The sequence below is a fragment of the Porites lutea genome, chromosome 3 (genome assembly GCF_958299795.1).
Source record: "Porites lutea chromosome 3, jaPorLute2.1, whole genome shotgun sequence".
Taxonomy (NCBI): domain Eukaryota; kingdom Metazoa; phylum Cnidaria; class Anthozoa; order Scleractinia; family Poritidae; genus Porites; species Porites lutea.
Window position 1 is genome coordinate 44651639 of NC_133203.1, and position 12704 is coordinate 44664342.

A 12704-nucleotide genomic window follows, 5' to 3' on the forward strand; every position below is an offset into this window, starting at 1 on the left:
TTTCTGTAAAATTTCTTGCTTGCCTGCCTCTCCTAGGATTTTCGAACATCAAAAAAGTGGTATAATTGCCCATTTTTAACGGATTCTTACCCTAAAAAGGTCACCTAGAATTTTCGGGAGCCTTTTTTCTGGCTGAAATTTTCGAAAAGGTAAATTTTGATCCCTATAATTTTCGGATCACTATACTTTTAGCTAGGAAATCCGAACAGATGAAAAATTTTTAGGGGATAAAAATAAGCCTTTATCTACCGTTTAAATACTAAAGTACGTTCAACAATGCTATGTTTATGTGGTTTTGAACTATATTCTCGTTGGGTGCCCCTGTTTAAGCTCTTCTATTGGCAGATCTTTAAGCACAAGCCACAATGTTTTCGAGTTGATGTCCTCGTACTTTGAACGTTCTTCGATGGCTTCTAAAAGCTTTTGATGGGAAGTTGAGTTTTCAACAAGATTGGCTGTACTTTTTTCTTGGCAGATTACACATAGCTTAAAATCTAAAGGGGCATTAGACCAGCCAAAGTCCGTCATACTACAAGCACTGTGATGACTGTAAGTACAACATGGCGGACACTCAAATAATTACCGCTGACCAATAGTTCAGGCTCACAATCACCCAGGCCCCCTAGGTTAAGAATCCACAGGAATTTGTGCGAAATAGGATTGTAGAAATCGCTCATAATAAAGTTATATAAGCCACACGAAATACATTATCATTACACCTTTTTAGCTTTTATTTTTTTCATTCAAATGCTATACATACAGTATTAATATCCATTACAATGAGTCAACGTTATTGTCCTGGATGATGTGTTCACCTTTGGCGTGTTTTGCAATCCAGGCTCATTTTCATGTATGGGGTCAAGTGACACTACAAAGTGGCACCAATCGATGCAAGATGTCTAACTGACCAAGGTGAGCACGTTTGGCATGATAAGGATTTTTTTTGACAAATTTATAGTAAATTATGTGTTTCAGCCTCGCTTTCATGCGTAAGGTCACGTGACCTATGTAAATTAGCATAAATCAACAGGGAGGATCATACCCAATCATGTGAGCAAATTTGGTGTATTTTCGTCTGTTATTAACAAAGTTATGAGGAATTATGTGTTTTAGCCTCGTTTTCACGCTGGATTTCATGGGTCAGAATTTAACCCCCCCTTAAAAGCCGTCTGAGCAAGTGGCAAAGCTGGCACCAAAACTTTTTATGTTTAGTAGGACCTAATGAACACTTTTTCACTAGGTGCTTGCTTTGAGCACGAGCTTTACACGTGACCTTATTTTATGACATTTGCTCCCAGACTAATAATAACACTTGACACTAATAATCATTTGATTTAAGAACATGAATAGTTTCTTGTACATTGTAGTGTTTTGTCAACACTTCAAGAAAAACTAAAGAGGCGAAAAAAGTCCCCTTAAGGTGACTTAATTATAGAGAAATCGATGTAGTTGTAACTTAATTTTGAGTGTGTTAATGCTATCTTATAATTGTTATAACTGCCACCATCCATTTGATAATCTCCTCTCCAGGTATAAGGTCTCATCAGAAGGGATTTAGAAATACATCCATTATAACACGTGGTGTAAATAAAAAACGTTTTAAAAATAGCTATTTTAACAGGTTAGTTTTTTAAGTATAACCTAGCTAAACTATAAACATTATATTTTAGAATTGTTTACCTTAATTTACTTGTATCAACGTTTTAATAGAGATTTCAGAATTTTTTATTTATTTCTTTTCCTTTACTTGGATACAACAGTATTTTGCGCTTGAATCTTAACTTTTCAGTGTAACATCTGATATATTTTTATCCCATGAATAACTTATAAATTATAATAGATTATTATTATTATATTTATTATTTTCATACTCAGCCTCAACCGGTATTTGCTTATTATGCTCTGCACGGAAAGACTTTGGGCATGAAAAAGACCGAAAGTCGTAGATGTACCGGAAAGCACAAGGAACTCCTGCTAATAAAGTTGCTAAGAGTTGTCAAATTAACCATCGGCAGCTGTGCTGATTTGGGGCACGAATTGTACGAAAAAATTCATTAGGCATGGTTGAGACAAACCAACAAAGTTTTTTTTTCGAAGAATGAAAACTGAATTAATTAATTAATTAATTAATTAATTGATAGCCAGACAACATTACTGCTAGTCTAAATTGATTTCCTTCATTAATGTGTTTCATTGCGACAATTTTCTGAAAAGAGAACCAAAAATGCAACTGTACTTTGTAATGGCAAGTTTAATTAGGGTCTAAAAGTTGCATTGAAAAGAAGAACCGTGCTACGGCACTGCTCGATGGTGGTACAAAGACAAACAAAAGACCACCACTTGGTGGAATGTTTGATGCATTAAACAAAAGATGTAAACTAGGCGACTTAACAAATTACATGTCTAATGCTAGTAATTTACAGAATGTTATCCGTAGTATTCCCGCTTATGACAGTGTTTTAGGAAAGCGACAAGATAGGGCTGTGCGGCAAGTTTTATCGACAAAAACCAGCAAAAGAAAGCGTGAAAGCCGGAACCTCCTTATGTATTGTGCATAAATGTGCAGTCCCTAAACTTTCTTCAAGCAGCAAACTTATCGCATATATCAGTCACATTTGAGTTAATCCAACCGCGGTGAGGACAATTTGGGTAACAATGTTGTTTTTCAGAAATCTATGGCCAAAGCTCACATAATATAATATATTTTATTAACTTTATATAGCGCTTAAACTGTATACATATTCTAAAGCGCTAACAAAAGCTGACAAACGCACACTAACATGACAGATACGTAGAGAAAATGAAAATAAAACATCACAATCACTGTACGCCAATTGGTTCACTGGGCAAATGCCAAACGAAATCAAAAGGTCTGTAGAGCCTCCTTGAAACCCTGACCACTGGATACTCTTGATAGCTGAAGAGAGAGTGTTCCACAGAGAGGGGCCAACAAGTGCGAAAAGGCCCTGTCCCCATGGGTCTCGCACTTTGTTTTGGGGACCTTTAATTCGCAGCTGGCAATAGATCTTGAATTGTAGGGACCACTCTCCTTGAAACTTAGAAACTTCTTTAGGTAAACAGGGCCAATACTAAGGAGAGCTCGGTGGACGGGTAGCAGTGGTAGCACTAGTGCACTGGTAAACAATGTAGATTATAAAGGCTGGTGTGTGGTGACTGAACTTGGGTACCAAGCAGACAATGCGGGTAGCTGCAGCTGCTAAGAATCCCCTGCAACCGATCACGTTGGTATTTTGAAAAGCAAAGAGCGGGTAGTTGCAATAGACGAGACGAGATGTTACAAAGGCATGATTCAGGACTTTGGTAGCATCTTCCGATAGATGCTTTCGGATCTGTCTGATGAAATATAGATCGCGAAAGGCCTTACTGCAGACTGCTCACATGAATGCCCATCAAACCATGCCCCGAGATTGCTGACACTGATTTCAGAATCCTCGACAGTGAATGATTCTAGTTGTACCTTGCTCAGCTGTTGGCGGGAACCCACAAAGGGAAACTCCGTTTTTGTGTCGTTTATCTTGAGTCGGTTGCTGACCATCCAAGCTAGAACTTCTGTGATACAACAGTCTCAGTCAAAATTGTCGAGGCGCTTTGCTGTCTTCTTCTTGCCCTCCCAATGTTGGTGTGCAAGATTTGGTGAATTAACTGCGATAAACAACATTGGGAGGACAAGGAGACGAGCCAGAAGTAGAAAGAGAATTGGGTGGAAAGGTCCCAACTATTTTTGTCTGAGACTGAAGTTTGGATTACTCTGAGGAGTGCATCATGTTAAGGAGATGTCGACTATGGCATGAAGGACAAATACAGCTGAATATCATCTGCGTACATATGAATACTAGGTAGGTGGTTCTTAACGACGTTGAATCTCCCAGATACATGATAAATCAAATCGGCCCCAGGCCGCCATAGCTACCTTGTGGAACACCACAGTCTATATTAAAACTCTTAGACGAGTTCTGGTTGATGAAGACACGCTGAGTAGGTGTCCGGTTGTGAAACCCAACCAAGATGCATTGTAGCAAAGTTTTTAAAGGATATACGGTACCTGATTTGAGCATTAAAGTGGGAGAATGTCTTGAAATGAGAATTTGTTATTAGAAATCTATCATACATGATAGTAAGAGTAAGAGGATTTATGTTGACTTGAATTACAGTAGCATAACTGTCTCAAATTCTCCCAACCCCTCTCGTGTTCATATTAGGCTATGCAAACACGGAAAACGTTCTCTATTGCTTAAAGATTTAATAAAAACCTATAATAACAACTAAGTCTAATGTAAAGAGGAAGTCTGACATATAAGCCTTCATGGCTTCGTGAGACTTCCTCGCCTTTTGAGAGTCTTTTCTTTCGAAATGAGTATTTATGCTTCACGTTCCTTTACATATTAAGTCAGTTATTGATGTTGGCGAAGTCTAGCTGTGGGTGAGCTCTGTTTGCTAGGACACAAAATAATCACAAACCCATTATGGGATATTTTGGCCACAGGAGTGGCCGTTTAATTATTAAATTAAAGCATATAAAGCTGGGAAAACCAGATACACAAGAACATTATCCCAGCAAAGGTGAGGGCACACCCGCCACGACCCAGAGCAAGGAACGAGTGTTTCTGCCTATCTTGTAACGCAAGGAAGGAGGCCTTGTGCCTCTCTTTCCTGACTTGCATGACCCGTGACATGAATGACACTTTCGTGACCAATCGCCCGAATGACAGGAAAACCCTCCTTTGCTGGTAGTTGGTAATATACAATATTGATCAGTCACATTCAGCATAAAACCATTTATTTCTTTTAGAAATAAATCTCATTTTTTTGCTTTAAAAAAATGTTTAACTCATCTGAACGGAAAAACTCTAACGCGGCTTTCTTTATCCTTACGACCTGAAGTAGGAAGAGGGCGCTGTATGCTGGACAAGGCATCGCTTACTTGATAAAACTGGGAGTGAAAAGTTTCAAGCCATCTTTTCTTCCTTGATAAAGGTGACGAAATGTTATCAAGGAAGTCAACAACTCGAGAATTCCAACGTTTTGTGTACTAAGAATCTCAACGTTAAAGTAAGTGCTGACGTTGGAACCGGAAGATGTTGCCTATGGGGAGGATCGTATCAAGAAACGGTCTACTGTATTGTTCTAAATTCCAAATTCACCCATCAAGGTTTTAAGCAGTAAGCGGTTTAAATTGTTTAAGGTGACGCCTTTCCAGAACAAACCCAAGCTTTTACGAGTGATGGTTAATTCTTGGGCGTGGCAAGTTTCTCTCATAATTTGCACTCTGGTGATTTTTTTATTGCCGGATTATCGAGAAGAAGAAAAACTTCCAAAATCAGCGTAACACATACGTGTATCACTGTTCAAGGAAATAAGTATGATGTTTAAAAACGGCATAGCTAGCGCTATTGTAAATTCTTAGCAAGCGAACATCGCAAAAACCTTTAGCCTAGTCTGGGCTTTTAAAAAAAGTTACCGAGCAAACAGGCAAGGCAAAGTAATTCTAGCAGAGCAATTTTAGCAATAGTTAGTCAAGCAAGGTTATAAGAAAAGTAAGAGGGAAGGTGAAGGAATTCTGAGACATAACCCGATGGAAACAGACGAAAAGACGTGCCTGAATTTCGGTTAATCCAAACATGATTGCTTCTGACTTGTATGCACTCAAAGGACTGTGGTTGAAATAGACTCTCCAAAGACTTAAAAAAGGAAGGCTGAAAAACGAAGCCAAACTATGGGTAATAAATCGACCGTGGACCCCCTACCCACCCCTCCTCCCAATCCGTAGGTGCCAAAAGAGGTGATCGGATCCTTCGAGGTCAGTTATATAAAAAATAATGAAATAGTGCTTCGTTCACTTACAGTCTTTGCAAGGAAGAGAGATTTGAAAATGTCCTTGACGGGAGCTCTTTGATCTCGTTGTTTGTCAAATCTCTGTAGGTAAATAAATAAAGTTTCTGTTGATAAGATAAACGGAAATCGTGGAATATTTTTACCTAGTTCTTATTGATTATGAACTATGAAGGAATAAGCGTAAGGGTTGCAACTCTCAGTGATCAGTAAAGTTGGATAATTTTCTGTAACCGTTGTGGTCTCGTCCTGTATCGTGCTCAAACGAAAAGTGAACATGGACTTTATTTTCCTCTCGGCCGCCGGACGCAATTAACAATACAATGCCTTTGTTGTGATTGTTTAAGGGTGTTTATTGAATTGACAGGCGCACGTGCCATAGGTAAGGCGCTTGCGTTTTTCTAGATACAAAATATAGGAAACGACTCACGCATGAACAAGTCAAGGATCATTTGATTTAATAACATGAATAGTTTCTTGTACATTGTAGTGTTTTGTCAACACTTCGTGAAAAACTGAAGAGGCGAAAAAAGTGCTGTTAAGGTGACTTAAGAATGGAGAAATCGATGTAGTTGTAACTTAATTTTGAATGTGTTAATGCTATCTTATAACTGTTATAACTGCGACCATCCATTTAATAATCCCCTCTACTGGTATAAGGTCTCATCAGAGCGACTTAGAAATGGCTCCATTGTAAGACCTAGTGTAAATACTGAACGTTTTAAAAAATAGCTTTTTTAACTGATTATTTTTTAAGCATAACCTAGCTGTATAGATATTAGATTTTAGAATTTTTAACTTAATGACTTGTATAAACGTTTTAAAAGAGACTTCAAAATTTTTATTAATTTATTTATTTATTTTTCTTTACTTGGGTACATCAGTATTTTGGGCTTGATTCTTAACTTTCCAAAGTAACATCTGATGTATTTTTATCCGATGAATAAAATATTAATTATTAGTAGTAGTATTATTAGTATTATTATCATACTCAGCCTCGACCTTTAATTGCTTATTAGTCTGCACGGAAAGAATTTGGACATGAGAAAGTATATAATTTGCCAACAGGTTTCTTTAATCATTTGCCAACAACTAGTATAGCCCAGCTCTTGGTAATTGCTCTTTAATTTTAATGACGCACTAGTGAGCAGCACACGTGTACACTTCCAGTGAACATTTTCTCTTGGAAGAAGGAAAAACCATGCTCAGCAAGGACAACGAAAATCGAACTCGCGACCCTTCGAATACTATATCGGACGTTCTAACCACTGAACCACCAGGGCTCAAGTGTTAGTGAAGTCGGAATTCTACTTTACCAGCAGAGTGTACTACACTTCTGTGGTGGGCGCTGAGTAATTTTCGTGCCCCGGGCGGGCATGGCTTCTCCTTCTTCCAACTGAAAATGTTCACTGGAAGTGTCCGTGTTCTGCTTACTAGTGCATCATTAAAATTAATTTACTGAAAACTAGAAGAAGCCACACGAGAAACTGAGCAAGGAAGTGCAGTGCACTCAGCTCCGATGCGATAAAGTAAGTCTGAGAAGAGATATTTCTAAAAGTTTTTAGAGAAGTTAAATGAATTCCAAGTTATAACACGATCAAAACAGACAACTTGAATTTTGGGTAGCCCGAAAATGGTTTCTTGTGAGTTGTACGTGTGCAGAGGACCGTGGTTGTAAGCAAATCTTTAAAGAGCTAAATAAAAGCTCAAAATGTGAATAAATGTGAAGAAAAACTATGGACAATGCAATCCTGCCACTCCAACTGACGGATGCCATAAGAGGTCTTCCGATCTTTAGAAGAGAGTCACTCATATAAACAAAATGTAACTAATCGATGACAGATCATGATTAATCAATAGGTAATCGATGGGTAATCAGTTAATTAGTCATTGATTATATCCGATAGTCAATGAGTAATCGATGAATAATCGATAGGCCCCCAAATTTTCAGTCATCGCTTAGTCATTGATTAAGTATCGAATATAATCTCGCGGGTACGCAAACCATACCAAATGGAAAATAAAGAAACAGACTTCTTTGACATAATGTGACAATAAAAGCTTTAATTATTCATGCCCGGTAGGCACTCTACGGTGGCTGCGTTTCTCAAGAAAGACACAGACTCCAATAGCCAAGAGGGCAAGACAGATAAGTCGACCTTCTGAAGATTTCGTTTCTGATATTTCAGTTACTGTCAACCAGATAAATTTGATTTGCCGTTCTGTTTTTGTCATGGCCTACATATTGGTTTTCTACATGCAAGTTCAATTCCTATTTGGCTATTATTATAGTCAAGAAACATAAACGTAAATTTTTATCACCGGAAAAAAATTGCTAGAAATTTTATGAGATCTGTAATCAATGACTAATCGGTGGATAATCATTAGACAATTGATAAGTAACCGAACGCATCAATTACTCATCAATGACATCAATGATCGATCTATGTCATCGATGAGTGATCGATAAGCCACAAAATTTTTGGCAATCGATTAGTCATCGATTACCCATTGATTATAGCAAATAATCAATGACTTATCAGTTGATTACCCAATGATTACTCATCGATTACTCATTGATGTCATTCATCATCGATTAGTTACGTCTCGTATTAAATAACAAACAAAGAGACAGTAGGTCGTTTACTTACAATTCCTGCAAGTAAATGAGGTTTGAGAATATCCCCGGTGGGAGTTCTTTGATCTTGTTGTCTTTCAAAACCCTGCAGAAAAATAAATAAAGTTAATGGGCGTCAGTTAAACGAAAACTATGGAATGTTTTTCCCAGGTCTTTATAGGCTAACAACAACTAAACTCGCACCAATCAGTTAAAAGTGGATAATTTTATGCCATGGTTTTACTCTCTATCGTGCTCAAACTAAAAGCGAACCTGAAATGGACCTCGTTTTCCTCTGGGCCGCCATGTAATCCTATTTGTAGTTTCATGTTTACAAAAGGAAGCTTAAGATCGAGGACGCGACAGATCTTCGACGCGGCTGGAAGTAATTTTTCACAAAAAAGGCTCCCTGCCCATGCTCGACCCTTCAAATTTGACGGCTCGTGAAGCGTACAAAACGCGAGTCAAAAGGATTTGGTGCCCTGTGGAAAACGTGAGTATTAATTGTCCATTTTCTACAACAAAATAGCTACGTATGTACCTTCTCAACCTAGAATTCAAAACCCAGATTCATGTAAACTTTCTCGCGAAAATTTACGCTACAAACTTGGCAGAGTTGACATTTTTTAACTTGATATGCAGGTTATGCATCAGTCAATTCCACCTGCGCCCAGCCCCCCCCCCTCGGGCTGACCCCCGGGCATTAGCATTTTTTTTGCCTTGGATGGCAAATTCCCGGGGGTGGGGACTCTTGAGCTGTCAAATTCCCCGGGGTGGGGAAGAAAAAAGAGGGCAAATGCCCCGTCCTCCGTCAACACTGCAACAATTTTCATTGATCGCACAGTCAAATAGTGCCGTTTTAAGCATTTTAATGTGCGATTTTTTTGGTTTAATTAACGTCTTCCTTTGTAATAGCGCGAGGATTCTAATTAAGACTTCACGCCGCGACGACATGCACCAGTTTTAATATGGTTTTAGTATTGGTATAAAATTATTGACATTAAAATAAATAGAGCGCTGTAAAGTTATATGTTATGAATAGTTTTATAAATATGAAAGGATGTTCTTCAAATAATATCAACAGAAATTTGATTCAATAACCAAAAAACGTTGATTCACATCGATAGCTCCAATTTCGCTACGTAATTCTGGCTTGATAAGCAATGAAGAAATGCATACATACATTTAAAATCGAGAACACGCGTTTACAACCCTCTACAATTTATTTCTGTCCTTGACAAATGAGCCAATCTGCTTTTCTTCCAGTAAAACCTTATATTCTGATAGGAAACCGCGTGCGTGTCAAAAGCTCGGGATTGGCCCGGGGGTTGGCAAATGCCCGGCCCCCGGGCAGTGCAACATTTGCAAATGCCCCACCCCCGGGACTGACAAGGCGGGCAAATGCCCCGCAGTTGCCCAGGGGGGGCTGGGCGCAGGTGGAATTGACTGATGCATTACTGAGGTTGGGGAAGCGAAGCGAAGATGGGTCAGAAATGGCTTCTTCTTCTACAAAATTATTTGAAGCAAGTTGTGCCTCCAAGCGTAAGTTCTTTATTATTTTCGGTATTTTACCGTTGTCTTTGCCAAACGTACCACTGAATTGGCTAGAACAAACTGAATATGATGTTTTTTTCATGGAAGCATATTTTTTAAATTATAATCTTAGCTGAAATTTAACTCAGCCTTTAAGCTGTTGTTGTTGTTATCTGTTATTAGCCCCATGATGTTTTGAACCAAAGAAAAAGACCTTATCCTGTACAGAGACGTTGCTAATGTAAACCGCTACACGACAACGAAGCAGCACGTAGGAAAATATTGCCGAAACCCGATCGGTGTGTGTCCACGTGGGAATTCTTGTCAACAGGCACAACAAAAAGTTGAGAGAGGAGAAAAAATTAAAGCTTCAGGGAAAACACCATATGAGCACTCCGAGTTATGATACAACGCTTAAGATACGACCGTTGCTTTAGAAGAATCAAGTGCAGAAGATGGAAGTTTTTTTCAAGCGGAAATCTGCTTTATATTCGGCCGAATTTTTGTTTACAATTAGGGTACATTTATTTTACGACGGGTGAGGAAATCGTTGATTCATTATGCTGCATGGTTTCGTCGTAAAAAAAAATTCTTCATCATTGATTTTTTATTTTTTATTCCGAGCACATTAACATCATATTTAATTTTGGGCTTCAATAAACGATCCTATCTTTTATTTTTGTGAAAATAAAAAAAATATTGAACTGGCGCGTCCCAAAACTAAAGCTTATTTTTCCCGCGCTTAGAACGCCGTTCTCTTCGGTCACCGCGTTCAAAAAGCCGTCGTGTCCTCGATCTAAAGCTCCCTAATAATTCAATGAGCAGTCCGGATTATCCCGATATATTAGGACAGTTGTGACGTCACGAAACTATTAATCGCTAAGAAAATGGCGGGCCCCTTTTAAAATTTCTGATGCACTCGCGAAATCGCATTGTTTCCAGTCTCCTTTGGAACATATCCGGGACTTTAAGCTGGACAACGGTGGTGAGAGGAAACATCAGAAACTCATTTCGGAAATCAGATTTGTAATGTAGCTTCTTATCTTTGAGTTGTCGGGTAGCAATGCAAAGAAGTAGATGTGATTTTATGGTCCGACGCTAAAGTTAGTAAACTTAAATCATTATTTTCTAGCATTCGCGTATTTTTCTACGAGTTTGTTATATTTTTTACTGGTTCTAGTGTTATTTAAGTTTCACCACTCCAAATTCGACGCTTGTAAACAACCCCGAAATTTTGTAAACTCTCTTTGAATCCGATGGGTTACTACTGCATCTCAAACGCCATTATTGAAGGATGTAAAAACCGAATCTTTCAAGCGTGCGCTTTGCCAAATATGTGGGGGAGATATAAGAGGAAATAGTGGAAAACAAGGGAGTTGATAGGCACGTACGACTGTTACCACATGCTGCATGAAATGCTGCTTGTTCCAATCATTTTCTCTGGCGGATAGAATATGCTCTAGAGGGTTCACAGTTTTGACTGATTTTGATTTTTACCACTTGTCTTTATACAGTTTGAAGTCATGAAGTTGCTGTTTCATGCATACATTTTTATTGATTTTCTGTGGCTTTTGTCCTGGCTGGCAGGATTTGACCTCTGCTGCAATTGAGCATTTTCTTTAACCTCTTTTGAAACGTACAGCGCTTTTTTGTTGTTGTTGCGGCTAAACAACCCTTTAATAGAGGTTGTAGGTTCCTACGCAGGGGTTTTTAGGGGAGCTCGTCTTTCATCCCTCACCACATTAACGCCTGCTCAACCGAGAACAACATTCCTTTCCCAAACTTAGCCAATCACATTGTACTTTCCAAATTGTGGAAACTTGACCTTGACCGCTGGGTTATCCAATAATTACTTGGTCTGCATGCAACACTGGCAAAGCTTTATGACCTCCACTAAATGTTAGACTCACAATAGCAAAAGTAATATTTGGTCAGATTTTAGAATACTCTGTACACTGCATAACCTTAGCCAAGGAAAAAAAGAAGGAAAACGGTAACTTTAGGGTTACCTTTCTGTCTTGTTTAGCTTGTCAACACTTTATTTCACAACTGTTGGTTGGTCACTTACCACCAAAATGAAACAAAGGGAAAGAAATGTTGTTTTCGGTTGAGCAGGCGTTTGTGCATGGGGAGGGATGAAAAACGAGCTCCCCTAAAAATGCCTGCGGCAGTCTAGGTTCCTTATTGTTCTCCTATACTTTGACGATTAATGCAACCGTTTAAGCATCAAATCATTCTTCCAGTTATTAATAAACTGTGTTCCTATTGAATTCCATGGCTGGTTTCTACTTAGCTGTCGACTTTCCTTTTCCCGCTTCATTATCTGAAAAATTTCATGCCGACTCCTGTTAGTTTATCCGAGCTTAAAAGTTAACAACAACGTGGCAAACGCTCACTAAAACATATTTGCCATGACAATAACATTTCATTAAAAAGGTAAATTTCCTTAAACCATAGGAAAACGAAACAACGCAATGCCTTAACGACTAGCATACACAAAGACCCAACGAATCTACCACATATTTTGAAGAGCGGCTCTAAAGCACCACCAAAAAGTCCAAATGTTCGGTGATAAAAGACCCACTTTCTCTACATTGACGTCCGCAAAACAAGGACCTGAAAGAACTAATTTTTGAACATTACAAAGACAAAGGGAAACACCATTCTCATCTGAGAAAGAATCCGTCCGAACAAATAAAGTACT